The 12,533-nt window shown below is 42.9% G+C and overlaps 1 long non-coding RNA gene across 12 annotated transcripts; it reads left to right on the top strand.

Moving 5' to 3' along the window:
- Window positions 1-462: 462 nt before the first annotated feature.
- Window positions 463-11,917, top strand: LOC132899110 (uncharacterized). 12 transcript variants are annotated; one of them, XR_009656640.1, is made up of 9 exons: window positions 463-1,308; window positions 2,058-2,169; window positions 2,247-2,285; window positions 4,581-5,033; window positions 7,537-7,575; window positions 10,772-10,865; window positions 11,075-11,162; window positions 11,277-11,447; window positions 11,678-11,917. It is a non-coding gene; the product is annotated as an uncharacterized LOC132899110 (long non-coding RNA). The 12 variants fall into 12 exon arrangements; XR_009656639.1 differs by having other exon boundaries at window positions 4,581-5,785; XR_009656637.1 differs by having other exon boundaries at window positions 4,581-6,007.
- Window positions 11,918-12,533: the final 616 nt, after the last annotated feature.

Raw genomic sequence — 12,533 nt, 5'->3', positions numbered from 1 at the left:
CTCAGGAGAATAGCATTAATTTTACAGCATGGATAGCGATAACGACAGTGTTCACAGCGAAAGCGAGTTTTACTCCCCTGAGGGAGAAGAAATAAAAGAAAACACTTCAGGAGGAAGCTAAAAACCTCTAACTTGCTAACAGTTTGATCTCATTAGTTACTGAGGCCCATTTTGGACCATGTTATCCTAATACATAATATTACGTTAGGTAAAAACTTTAAACCAGGACAATCTCTTCTTCAAAGTTTCACCAAATGGCTTTATTTATGCAATATAAAGGTCATAATACTGTAGAACTTTGGTCGCGCAAAAACACCGAGCAAAAACATGGCTGAATCCTGAATGACTCCTATTTGTATAAATAGGGGACTACATAGGCGGCAGAATGTAGTGTTTTTCCTGCCATGGAAGTGCACTTGTATACTGAAGAGGGAGCAATTTGCATTACAGCCATGAATGAGGATCCAAAATGGCGGCTCGGCTCAGTTTTCCCTTTCGGGCGCTCTCGTTTTCTGTTACAATTTGGTAAAGAAAAAAATAAATATATTATTTACCAGGGCGGCACGGTGGTGTAGTGGTTAGCACTGTCGCCTCACAGCAAGAAGGTCCTGGGTTCGAGTCCCGTGGCCGGCGAGGGCCTTTCTGTGTGGAGTTTGCATGTTCTCCCCGTGTCCGCGTGGGTTTCCCCCACAGTCCAAAGACATGCAGGTTAGGTTAACTGGTGACTCTAAATTGAGCGTAGGTGTGAATGTGAGTGTGAATGGTTGTCTGTGTCTATGTGTCAGCCCTGTGATGACCTGGCGACTTGTCCAGGGTGAACCCCGCCTTTCGCCCGTAGTCAGCTGGGATAGGCTCCAGCTTGCCTGCGACCCTGTAGAAGGATAAAGCGGCTAGAGATGATGAGATGAGATGAGATTATTTACCAGCTTAAGGTCGGTCCGTATGGTGAAATACCGTGACCTCGGCCCAGAGGGCCTCATTCAGTACTTTCAATATATATATATATGAATCACTGTATATAAAAATCACTTCATTTTGCTTTTACTTAAATTATTGAACTTTTTAAAATTTATTTTATTTTTATTCAGACTATTTTAAGACATGTTTGCTTCTTTGATTCAGGAGCTTGGTTGCAAATCTGAATTTCCCTCCGGGGATTAATAAAGTAATTCTGATTAAATTCCCACAATGCATTGCGTCGTTTGTTTTACGCGCGCCCTTTACTCCTTCGGAGGACGAGCGGGAGTTACTATAGCAACATCTTTCCAGACTTCTCCTCAGACTCCTGTGCAGAGTGCAGCTAAGAAGGTGAGTGGGATCCATTTTGGGTTTTTCCCGGCTCCGGGATGTCGGATTTTAAATAGTGTTAACTATTTTATTATAACTTCCTTGTTTTTAGTCAGTTTTCCATCTTAGCATTATCTTTCACAAAAGACAAAATTATGCTAGGTGCCAGCGCCAAATATGACAGACAGGAAGTTACGTGGATATACGTTGGGCAGCCTGTATTTATTTTTCAATTAAAACTTGCATCCACAATTGAAAAGTGACAAAAGGTTTCTTGTCTAACGTAATAAAAAGCCCAATTTAAAATTATGTATGACTTATTAGTGAGCAAGTTAACTTTTTTAAAACCATAGATCCGCCATTGCCGTTTTAATCTCTCGTACCCCCTAGCGGCAGCTCGAGTACCACCAGTGGTGCGCGGACCACAGTTTGGGAATCCCTGAGGTAGAGGATCCCTTCCTAAAACCATATTGGTGTTTGTACAGAATATCGCTTTGGTTTAAATGTTTCAAAAGATGATTTTATATTAATTTCTCGAGAATCTTAGATATGCAGGGTAGAAGTGAAATTACAGTCTGACTTGCTTTAAAAATAATTTTACACCCGTCATGTGTATGATTAAATGCTTTTTACGTGGACTTTAGAAGTGGAAAGGTGTGGGGGTTTTCCACATAATTCATTTATGGTGTGTGTGTGTGTGTGTCCCCTGCTGTTTTAAAACTCCGTAAAGACATATTTTTTGTGAATTTAAATTTTGTCTGTGTCAGTAGTTGACTGGAGGAGTGACAGGCAGAGGATCCTGGAGCAGAAAAGCGCGGAGTTGGAGAAAAAGGAGCAGTTTGAGAGAGATGCATAGAGGGTTCTCTGGACCATGTTGGAAATGTTAGTGACAACACATGTTATCCTTTGGATTTTTTTTGTCTGTGAATCCAAGAATAAATCTTTCAACATCTTTCCAGACTTCTCCTCAGACTCCTGTGCAGAGTGCATCTAAGAAGGTGAGTGGGATCCATTTTGGGTTTTCCCGGCTCCGGGATCTCATCTCATCTCATTATCTGTAGCCGCTTTATCCTGTTCTACAGGGTCGCAGGCAAGCTGGAGCCTATCCCAGCTGACTACGGGTGAAAGGCGGGGTTCACCCTGGACAAGTCACCAGGTCATCACAGGGCTGACACATAGACACAGACAACCATTCACACTCACATTCACACCTACGCTCAATTTAGAGTCACCAGTTAACCTAACCTGCATGTCTTTGGACTGTGGGGGAAACCGGAGCACCCGGAGGAAACCCACGCGGACATGGGGAGAACATGCAAACTCCACACAGAAAGGCCCTCGCCGGCCACGGGGCTCGGACCCGGACCTTCTTGCTGTGAGGCGACAGCGCTAACCACTACACCACCGTGCCGCCCCTCGGCTCCGGGATGTCGGATTTTAAATAATGTTTTCTAGAACTCTTTAAATCGTGCACTAGTGGGTGAAAATGGTGTGATTTACCACACACACTCATTTTTTTGTAAATATATTTGCCGGCGGCCATGTTTGCGTCAGAGAAATAACTTGCGGCGCTGCAGAGAGCCCACCGGCTAGGCTATCGAGTTAACGCTTGAGGCCAACATTATCATAACACAACCTGATAAAAACAGCAAAAAGCTACGCTAATAAACACCGGTCAGATATTCCACTCACTAAACGCGTTTCATAAATGAGGAGTTGTGGAGTTCTTCAGGTTATTTGTCGATATTCCCGCGCGAGCTTTGCTAACTAGCTAGCTGGCTAATATCAGCTGAATGTTCTTTCTCCGCGCGCTGCCTTTTCTCCCCCAGGCGCCATTTTGTCCCTGTATGTTCTCGCGCGCACCGCCAGAAAAATACAGCATTAAAAGCGGCGGAATAAAAGCTGAGAGTGTCGGTAAGAGCGCGAGACTCTCCGCACTAATCCGGTGCGAGTGTCTCTTCTTCTTCTTTTGGATTTCCGGCAGTTTAGATGCTTTACGTTGTATTACTGCCGCCCGCAATTAACATAACGTAACAGTCACTTCCACCTTTAAATACGGGGATATAGACCCATAGCATGCAGAAATTACAGAATTTTCTTTTCTATGAGCAGATGGTTCTCGTTTTGACCCAGAAGTGTCTTTAAAGAAAAAGAAGAAACCCCTCTATCAGCTACCTCAATAAACAATTTATTTCTTCGCTGTATTTTTTGCAGTGTCAAAGGACATGCTGTGTAGTCTCTGCACTGCCACAGTCACATAGCCCATCTTGATGTTTACCAATTATCTTTAGGCTGCTGTTTAGGCCACAGTGTCCCAGCCTTAGCCTTGTTAATTTTGAAATACCCTTTCTATCCCCACTGATATGAATACTTTTTTTCTTAACATACTTCTGAATAGAGAAGTAGCACCTTCCTTTTTTCCCCCCTCACTGTTCCATTCGTTCTGCCAAGTAAATTACTCAACTCCTCTTCTGGTCTTGTTGGTGTAGATTTTGCTATTTTATCCACCATCTCATTGCCTTTTACCCCAACATGTGCTGGCACCCATAGCAGGCCCAATTTGCAACCTATTTTCTCTATCCTATGTTAGACATTAATGCTTCGTTTATTAAATCAGGCCGTGCTTCCGATGTCCCATGCTTCAAGGCCATCAGAGCAGCAGCGGAGTCCGAGTATATTACCACGTTTTCTGGTCTCACTTCCTCTATCCACCATGGAGCCCAAATTAGAGCCATTAACTCTGTTGCGAAGACAGATATCCTATTTGAGATCTGCATTCCTTGCTGGACCTGAGCATAGGCACATAGAATCCAAACCCAGCTCTTCCACACTCAGGATCCTTGGATCCATCTGTGAAAACCTGCAGGTGCGAGTTCCATACCCACTCCAATATAGTTTTCTGCACCTTGGCTCACCTCCTCAATATCCCCCTCTCTCATTTTAAATAGTAAATTAAAATCAATGTGCGAGTGTCGCGCGCGGCTCTGTTCGCTTCCGCTAAAGTGAATCACTCATTTTGAACTTCTTAACGGATCGAGAGAATCGGTTCTCTACAGCGACCGAATGGAGATGTATCGAATCGACTGTCTAAAGAGCGCCTCGGAACTAGAACTCAAACTCCTGTTTCAGTCAGAATCCACAGCTCAGGAGCTCCATTAATATACTTATTTATTATCCAGTTCAGTTAAAATGACTCTGAATATTTAATGTTAATGGGATGAACTCTCCTCCTTTTTTCATGACCGTCTCTGGGATATCGGCGTGACCATGTTTTCACCTCTCCGCCTGCCCAGTGACCGTCGTGATAGACAAGCAGCAGGTCGAGGTCTCGGTGGGAAACAAGGAGATGGAAGGGGCGAGCCAAGGAATCCCGTGTGCCGCTGCGGGAGAAGCGCCGACAAAAGGAGCGCACAGAGGGACTCAGGACGGCATCCCCACCCAGACCCAAACTTCAACCTCTCACAAGTGGAGCGCAGCGTAGGTTCACTACCACAACGTGGACCAGGAGAAGGTGGCACTGTGTTTACTGTGCATGGAGAAGCTCTGGCACCAGGGCAGCACCACCAACCTCATTAGACACCTGCAGAACAAGCACCCTACTGAGTATGGCCAGGTCAAACAGCAGTTACAGAAACGACCCCCTAAACGCAAAAACAAGGATCTGGATTACTTCCCTGCAACTTCAAATATTCACACCATGCTGGCCAGCCAGAGCGTCTCGTCTCAGCTCAGCAGCAGTCCCACAGGTACACATCTCCCCGGGTTCTTTTTCTGTCTCTTCACACACAGTCATAGATTGTTGTTTTTTGTTTGTTTATTGGCACAAAAAACAGAAGAAATGAAATGATTTTTTTTAAAGTGCAGGAGGAGAGAAGCACAACAAGGCTTATGCTAAGCCCTCCTCCTTTAAATTAAACAAATACTAATCACAATACTAATGAATTCTCAGATGACTTAGCAGAACATAAATATAACAATCTAATGGAGCACTTGCATGTGACGTCACAGCCGATCCAGATTGTGACAGACGCCATCGTGTCGGTCAAACGCCATATTCCGCCTTCTACTTCTACTTTTACTTCTACCTTTTCTTCTGGAAAACCCTACTATATACAATTCTACTACAACGGCTGCGGCTACAAGCTCTCCCTACCTGTGCACGTTTTTTGTTTTTTGTGTGTATTTTTGCGTGGTGTTCGTCTGTACCGGACTTCAATATCCACTACAACCGTATGGACTTACTGGACATTGGTTTCCAGCAGAAAATGACGGTTTGTAGCGATTTCCATCGCATGCACAACATTCCGGACGAGAAAAAAAAAACATTCCGGACGAGATAGCGAGACCAGCGGGGTCTCCGTGGATTATCGGAAGCAAAGCGAAGGAGGCGGTGCCGGGAGCCGAAGCAAAAGCGAGGCTGCAGAGCCGGCCTGTTGACTAAGCTCAGAAAACAGCCACTCAAATCTCCACTGCCAAGCCTCTACCTCTCCAACGCCAGGTAAACAAGACGGACGATTTGGAATTACCTTATTCTATTCTATAATCGGCTGGTCAGTGCTATACTCAATACTTAAGTGACTTACCCATCCAATGAGGATTCTTGTTTACAAGATGCCACATCTGAGTCGCTGACGAATCCTGAATTTCTGTAAAGATAACTGTCCAGAGATTTATAAGCACGCAGTGCTTCACCACTGAACAGCCAGGGAAAGTTAATGAGGTAATTATACACGTCCGGGTATTCCGCTGGCAGTTCAAAATCCGGTCGTTGTGTACTTTCCGGTCACGTGACTGCAAGATCTCTATACAGTTCAATGGATTGCAGAATAAGCATATACAATTAAATCAATAACAGTGACAAAAAATGCAAGATGAAAATGCATTAACACTATAAATCAAAAACCATATGATGAAATAGAGGATTTAGAAGTGGTTGGGATTGGATAGCAGATGGTTTTTAAGGTTACGTTTGAAAGTTATCATAGAGGTAAAACTCTTTAGGGAGAGGGGAAGATCATTCCATACATTGATGCATTTGTATTTCACACTCATTTGGGCCAAGGAAGTTCTGAATAGGGGAATGTGTAATTGAGTGCTTTGGCGAATTAGATAATTGTGAAACTGAACGAAAATTTAAGAAAGTTGTCAAAAGTGTCAGGCAGATTGAGATTTGTGAATTGAGCTGTGAAAAGAGCTAGTTGAAATCTGTTAATATCCAAAATATTCAAAATTCTAAGCTTTTCAGACAGCGGTGATGAGTGAGTGTAGTATCTGAAACCGGTGGCAATACGTACAAATTTTTTCTGTAGTATTAATATAGGGTGAAGGGAAGTTCTGTAGGCACATCCCCAAACAATATTGCAATAGATGAGGTAAGGGTGGATCAAGCTGTTATATATTAAGGGTTCTCTGTGTTAGAAAGTGTCTAATTTTTCCCATAATCCCAATAGTTTTTGAAATTTTATCTACTAGCATAGCAGTGTGAGCCTTCCATGTAGAGGTCGACCGATATGGGTTTTTCTAAAGCCGATACCGATATTTAGAGGTCAGAGTCAGCCGATGGCCGATATGAGCTGCCGATTTTTTTTGGACCGATATTTAGGGCCGATATGCTATCGTGTTGTCCTTAATTGGCATGCTAAAATATTATACTAGTAAGAGGATGCACAACACTTTTAAACTTGACACGATTTATTGAAAATTGAACACTCTGAAAAAATCAACATATGAAATAAATATAAAATAAATAAATACCAGTTAAGTCAAAGGCTACTAATGAAATACTACTGAACTGAGTCTGAAATATTCAATATATAATCAACATAAAAATAAATATGAAATAAAAATTAGTGCTGCAAACACACTAGTAACACACAGACCTGCCTACCCTTACGATTTCTGCGTAAAAATTTTTTTCACCATCTGAAATACGCCAATACGAGTTGACTTAAATATATACGCAAACACGGAATATATGATGTAACCAACCTGAAAATATTTTGAGTCGATGAGAAAAAAAATTCTGATACGTAAATAATCATTATCATCATGAACTGCCACCAACTGTCTGCAGAAAACATCCAAATAATTTTTTTTAAGATACTTGTTCACGTCGTCTTTTCATTCGGATATCGGGAAGTGACGAGTTTATCAGAATGTCAACTTCTGAAATGTTAGTGACAACACATGTTATCCTTTGGATTTTTTTTGTCTGTGAATCCAAGAATAAATCTTTCAACATCTTTCCAGACTTCTCCTCAGACTCCTGTGCAGAGTGCAGCTAAGAAGGTGAGTGGGATCCATTTTGGGTTTTTCCCGGCTCCGGGATGTCGGGTTTTAAATAATGTTTTCTAGAACTCTTTAAATCGTGCACTAGTGGGTGAAAATGGTGTGATTTACCACACACACACTCATTTTTTTGTAAATATATTTCCTGGCGGCCATGTTTGCGTCAGAGAAATAACTTGCGGCGCTGCAGAGAGCCCACCGGCTAGGCTATGGAGCTAACGCTTGAGGCCAACATTATCATAACACAACCTGATAAAAACAGCAAAAAGCTACGCTAATAAACACCGGTCAGATATTCCACTCACTAAACGCGTTTCATAAATGAGGAGTTGTGGAGTTCTTCAGGTTATTTGTCGATATTCCCGCGTGAGCTTTGCTAACTAGCTAGCTGGCTAATATCAGCTGAATGTTCTTTCTCCGCGCGCTGCCTTTTTTCCCCCAGGCGCCATTTTGTCCCTGTATGTTCTCGTGCGCACCGCCAGAAAAATGCAGCATTAAAAGCGGCGGAATAAAAGATGTGAGTGTCAGTAAGAGCACGAGACTCTCCGCCCTTAGGCCAAAAAAAAAATAGTGTGTTTCAGGTAACATGAAATACTAAAACTTGGTGTGTGGTGCTCGTTCGCTTGTGTGTGTGTTGCTCGGCTTCGGACTATATTTCTAAGTTAATTTGACTACTGATTCTCGACTAGTGATTTTGGATTTCGGCCAGTGGACAGTGCCTGGTTTACGACGCTGATTTGGAACTGGACTTGCACGATAGTTGGCTAGTTTACAAACTAACTAGCCGGTGGCTAAGAAAACAGCTGCAAACAGCTGACCCGGCGTTGGGCATCGTTACCTAGCAGCAGCATGCCGCGGGAGAGGGCAATGACAGCAGAGGAGGGTGAGGAACTCAAGACGACCCTGGAGTTTTTGGCTAAGGAGATTTCTGCTGTTAAACAGCAGCAGAAAGGCATCCTGGAGCTGGTGGAGGTGAAGGCTCTCCGGATCCAGAACGCCGAGAAAGACCGGCGTCTGGCGGAACTGGAGAACAGAGTGGCGGATCTGGAGCAGTACTCAAGGATCAAGGATGTGATCATCACCGGGCTCCGCATTAAACCCCGGTCATATGCCCAGGCAGTGACCACTGACAACGGGGTGGAGCCCGGTGAGCAGGATGACCGATCGACAGAGCAACAGGTGGCTGCTTTCCTCCACTCAAAGGGCTTTGAAGTGGATTTAAACACCGTGGAGGCATGCCATACTTTGCCCCGGAGAAATGACAGAAATACACCGGCCGTAATCATGAGATTCATAAACAGAAAATACAAGACTGCATTGCTGAAACTGGGAAGGAAATTGAAAGGGACAGACGTCTTCATAAATGAGCATCTTATAAAACGAACCTCTGACATTGCAAGAAAGGCACGCAACTTGAAAAGACAGGGAAAGATTCAAAGCACATGGACCAATAATTGTAAAATGTTAATTAAGCTTAACGGAACGCCAGAGCAAGCCAAGGTTGTGGTCATCAAGACCATGGAGGAGCTGGACAGGTACCAATAATCACCATAAACCGGACTGTAAGGAGTATGATGAATTATTTGCAACACACAACTATGACATCGTCGGAAATAACTCCTTCACCTGCATCTGGAGTTAATGATGGTACATCTCAAAGGATTCCTGATCATAACAATATGGAGCTAAAAACCTTTCAATATTCCGATTATAATTTACTGGATATAGAAAACGATATAGATCCGGACAACAACTTCTTTTTCAATATTAATGACAACTGCTATTATTACACAAACAAACAACACAATCATATGGAATAAATTGTGCCAAAATGTTCATACAATACTTTTGAAATATCAAACAAAAATGACAAATCAAAATACAAGTCAATTTTTTGAGACTGGCAAACAAATTATTCATGTAATCGTGCAAAATATCAGTCTATTACTCTTCAGAAACCTTTTTTTGTTCCGCGTCTTTCTCAGTTTTGTTTGACGTAATTTATTTTGGTTGCGATTCCAGCTTTCTCGTTTGCGCTCCCTGACTTTTTGCTTGCAGTTTTGGCACAAACTTCACGTGTGGGTGGGCTGTCCAGGAATGCATTCCCATTGGCTAACTTGTGTTTGACTGACAGCTACGCTCAGCGATTCCCCCGGAGGCTGTTGTGGCCATTTCCTACTCGGATTCTGGCGGACTGTTTGACGAGTGACTGATCCATTGACGGTAAACAAGGATCGAGTGGACTTCAGTGGCGACTATGATATTGAATTAATTCAACAAAGTGTAAGTGCGGGACAGATGTGTTGTATGTGTTGCAGTAGTGCACATTATGCAGGTGTTTCGTGGCAAGTCAAATGTTAGACTCAGCTCCACTACCCAATATAATAGCTGTTTTGCTGACGTTAAACACACCTGCATAATGTGCACTACTGCAACGTCCTCAATCGGTCAAGTTACCGGAAACATTTTTTTTTTTTTGGCCTAATCCGGTGCGGGTGTTGCACGCGGCTCTGTTCGCTTCCACTGAAGTGAATCACTCATTTTGCACTTCGTTAACGGATCGAGAGAATCGGTTCTCTAAACCAGGGGTTTTCAAAGTGTGGGAGAGTCAGCCCCCCCTCGGAGAGCAAATAAACAACAGCGCCCCCCCTTACAATTTTTGTTGTTGCTATACTTAGGCCGAATCCCATTTCACCCCTTGGACCTACCCCTTGGCCCTTCCCCTCCATTTTGCGCGTTCACGTGAAGGGGTAGGGGTATCCCAATCCCAGTTAACGCGGAGGGGTAGGGGAAGGGGTAGGGCTTCTGTACCCCTCCAAACGGAGATTTTCCTGGAGCTGACTCCGAACGAAGGGGTTTGAGTGATTTCCCACAATGCCATGCGGATTTCAGCGAGATTTCATGCGGATTTCAGAAAGATGGCGGTTCCCGCGGCAAAAGATTGTCATAAATGTAAGTATTTTCTCCATTATTTACGTAAGTTGTTATAACCGTTCTATTACTACGTCAATAGTGTTAACTAGCCTATTAACGTTAACGTACTATAACATTAACGTTGTGTGATCGGTTGATGCAATGAAAATTGTGAACAAAGTTGTTATTTAGCAGTTAGCTCAAGTAATTACAAACAACAGAGGATCTGCTTTTCTGTTGTCGTTACGTTAACCAGCTTCCCATCCCTGTGTACTTGAACTAGGGAATCCAGAGGAAACACGCCGCTTGATTCGCTTTCGAGCTGAGAATGAGCAGCGATTTCTGAAATCCAAAGCTGCTGCTAAAAAGCTTTGGGAGTGAGTATTGTTTTCGGTTGCTTGACTGCATACATTTTGTTCTGTTATTCTCGCTTTTATTGTTTACATGAGTGTTCTGACACCTCATTCTGTCGGATGTGGTGCACGAAGCGCCAAAGATATCCCATTCAGTGGTGTTAGTTAACAAATCACACCCTACATTAGCTTGCTCTTCAGTGTTTACATCACTCCTCATATTTATGATACAGGACGCTGATCAAGGAGCTTGGCCTGGAGGGAAAGGTGACCTCCCAGCAAGCATCAAAAAAGTGGGAGAACTTGAAAAAGAAGTATAAGGTATGTGGGCAGCAATGTCGTTCTAGTAGTTGGATGAATGTATTATTCAAATGATTTTCAGTTAGCAATGCAAGGATGTTTTCATAAATACAAATTTCTATTTGCTTACTGCAGGAGCTGAAAAATCCACTCTCTGGGAGTGGGACAGATGAGGGCCAAACAACTGCGTGCACATGGCAGTTTTTTGAGGACATGCACGAGGTGTTGGGATCCAGGCCATCCATTGACCCTCCAGTGGTAGTGGAATCATTTTGTCCTGATGCTGATCCCACACTTCTTCTGATGGTAAAGATGCTGCCATGGATTATTTTTTGGTGGTCTTTGTAAAGACTGATAATGTGTATGGTTTAACGTTGTGGAATGCAAACCAGTATGTTATTCTTTTTGTTTTCAAAAACTATATTTCAGCTTACTTGAATTGTACACACCAACCAATTCTGGACTAAAATACCTTCACATTTTTTTCTCGCTTTGGAAAAAAGCATCTACTAAATGTAATATTTTCTTCATTTCAGGAAATCGCCGGGCCCTCCTCAGACACCTTTTTTCCCATGGCAGCCAGCACCTCTGATGCTGACACATCTACTACCTCTAGCCCTGCTCCTATTCCCCCAACCCTGTCCCCAAAGAAGAGGAGGAAGTTAGACTTGATAAATTTCCTTGCACAGGAGAGTGAGAAGGCGCAGAAGCGCCATGAGGAGACCGAGGAGAAGACGGAGCGCTTTTTGGGTCTTTTTGAAAAATTGGTAGAAAAACTTTGAGTTCATTTTGTCTTCTTGTTAAATCAAGTAAACTTTCTTATATTTGAGACATGTAAAGTTTGTCTTTACCTGACATGTTTGGACTGTGTAGTTTCCGTCTTCCTCGGAGGGTCACACTGGTGTTGGCGTGTGACATGCTTTAATCAGCACGTCACACCCCAACACCAGTGTGACCCTCTGAGGGAGACGGAAGCTACACCGTACAAACATGTCAGGTAAAGAAACTTTACATGTCTCAAATATAAGAAAGTTGACTCGATTTAAAACTTTTTTGTTTCAGTACAGTTCTTCCCATTTTTATTTATTTCTCTTTTTCATTTGAAGTTCTTAATGTGTATTGTGTGCAATGTTTACATGTTTGACTGACTTTTTGCACTTCAACACTGACTGATGTGAAGGGATAAGCAGCTGGTTTTTTTTTTTTTTACTTTACTAAAATACTTTTCTATTTTTCATATTATATATATATATATATATATATATATATAAAAAAAAATTTTTTGCGCTATCACCACTGCTGTTCTGCATAGGCCTGAACCCCCTCAGTCAGATCATCACGAAGAGCGGCTACGGGTACCGATTCCGTAGTGGGGCAACAATCAGCCACCTG

The sequence above is a fragment of the Neoarius graeffei genome, chromosome 15 (genome assembly GCF_027579695.1).
Source record: "Neoarius graeffei isolate fNeoGra1 chromosome 15, fNeoGra1.pri, whole genome shotgun sequence".
NCBI lineage: Eukaryota > Metazoa > Chordata > Actinopteri > Siluriformes > Ariidae > Neoarius > Neoarius graeffei.
The sequence above is the reverse complement of the archived record's forward strand: the minus strand, read 5'-3'. Positions and strand labels throughout refer to the sequence as shown.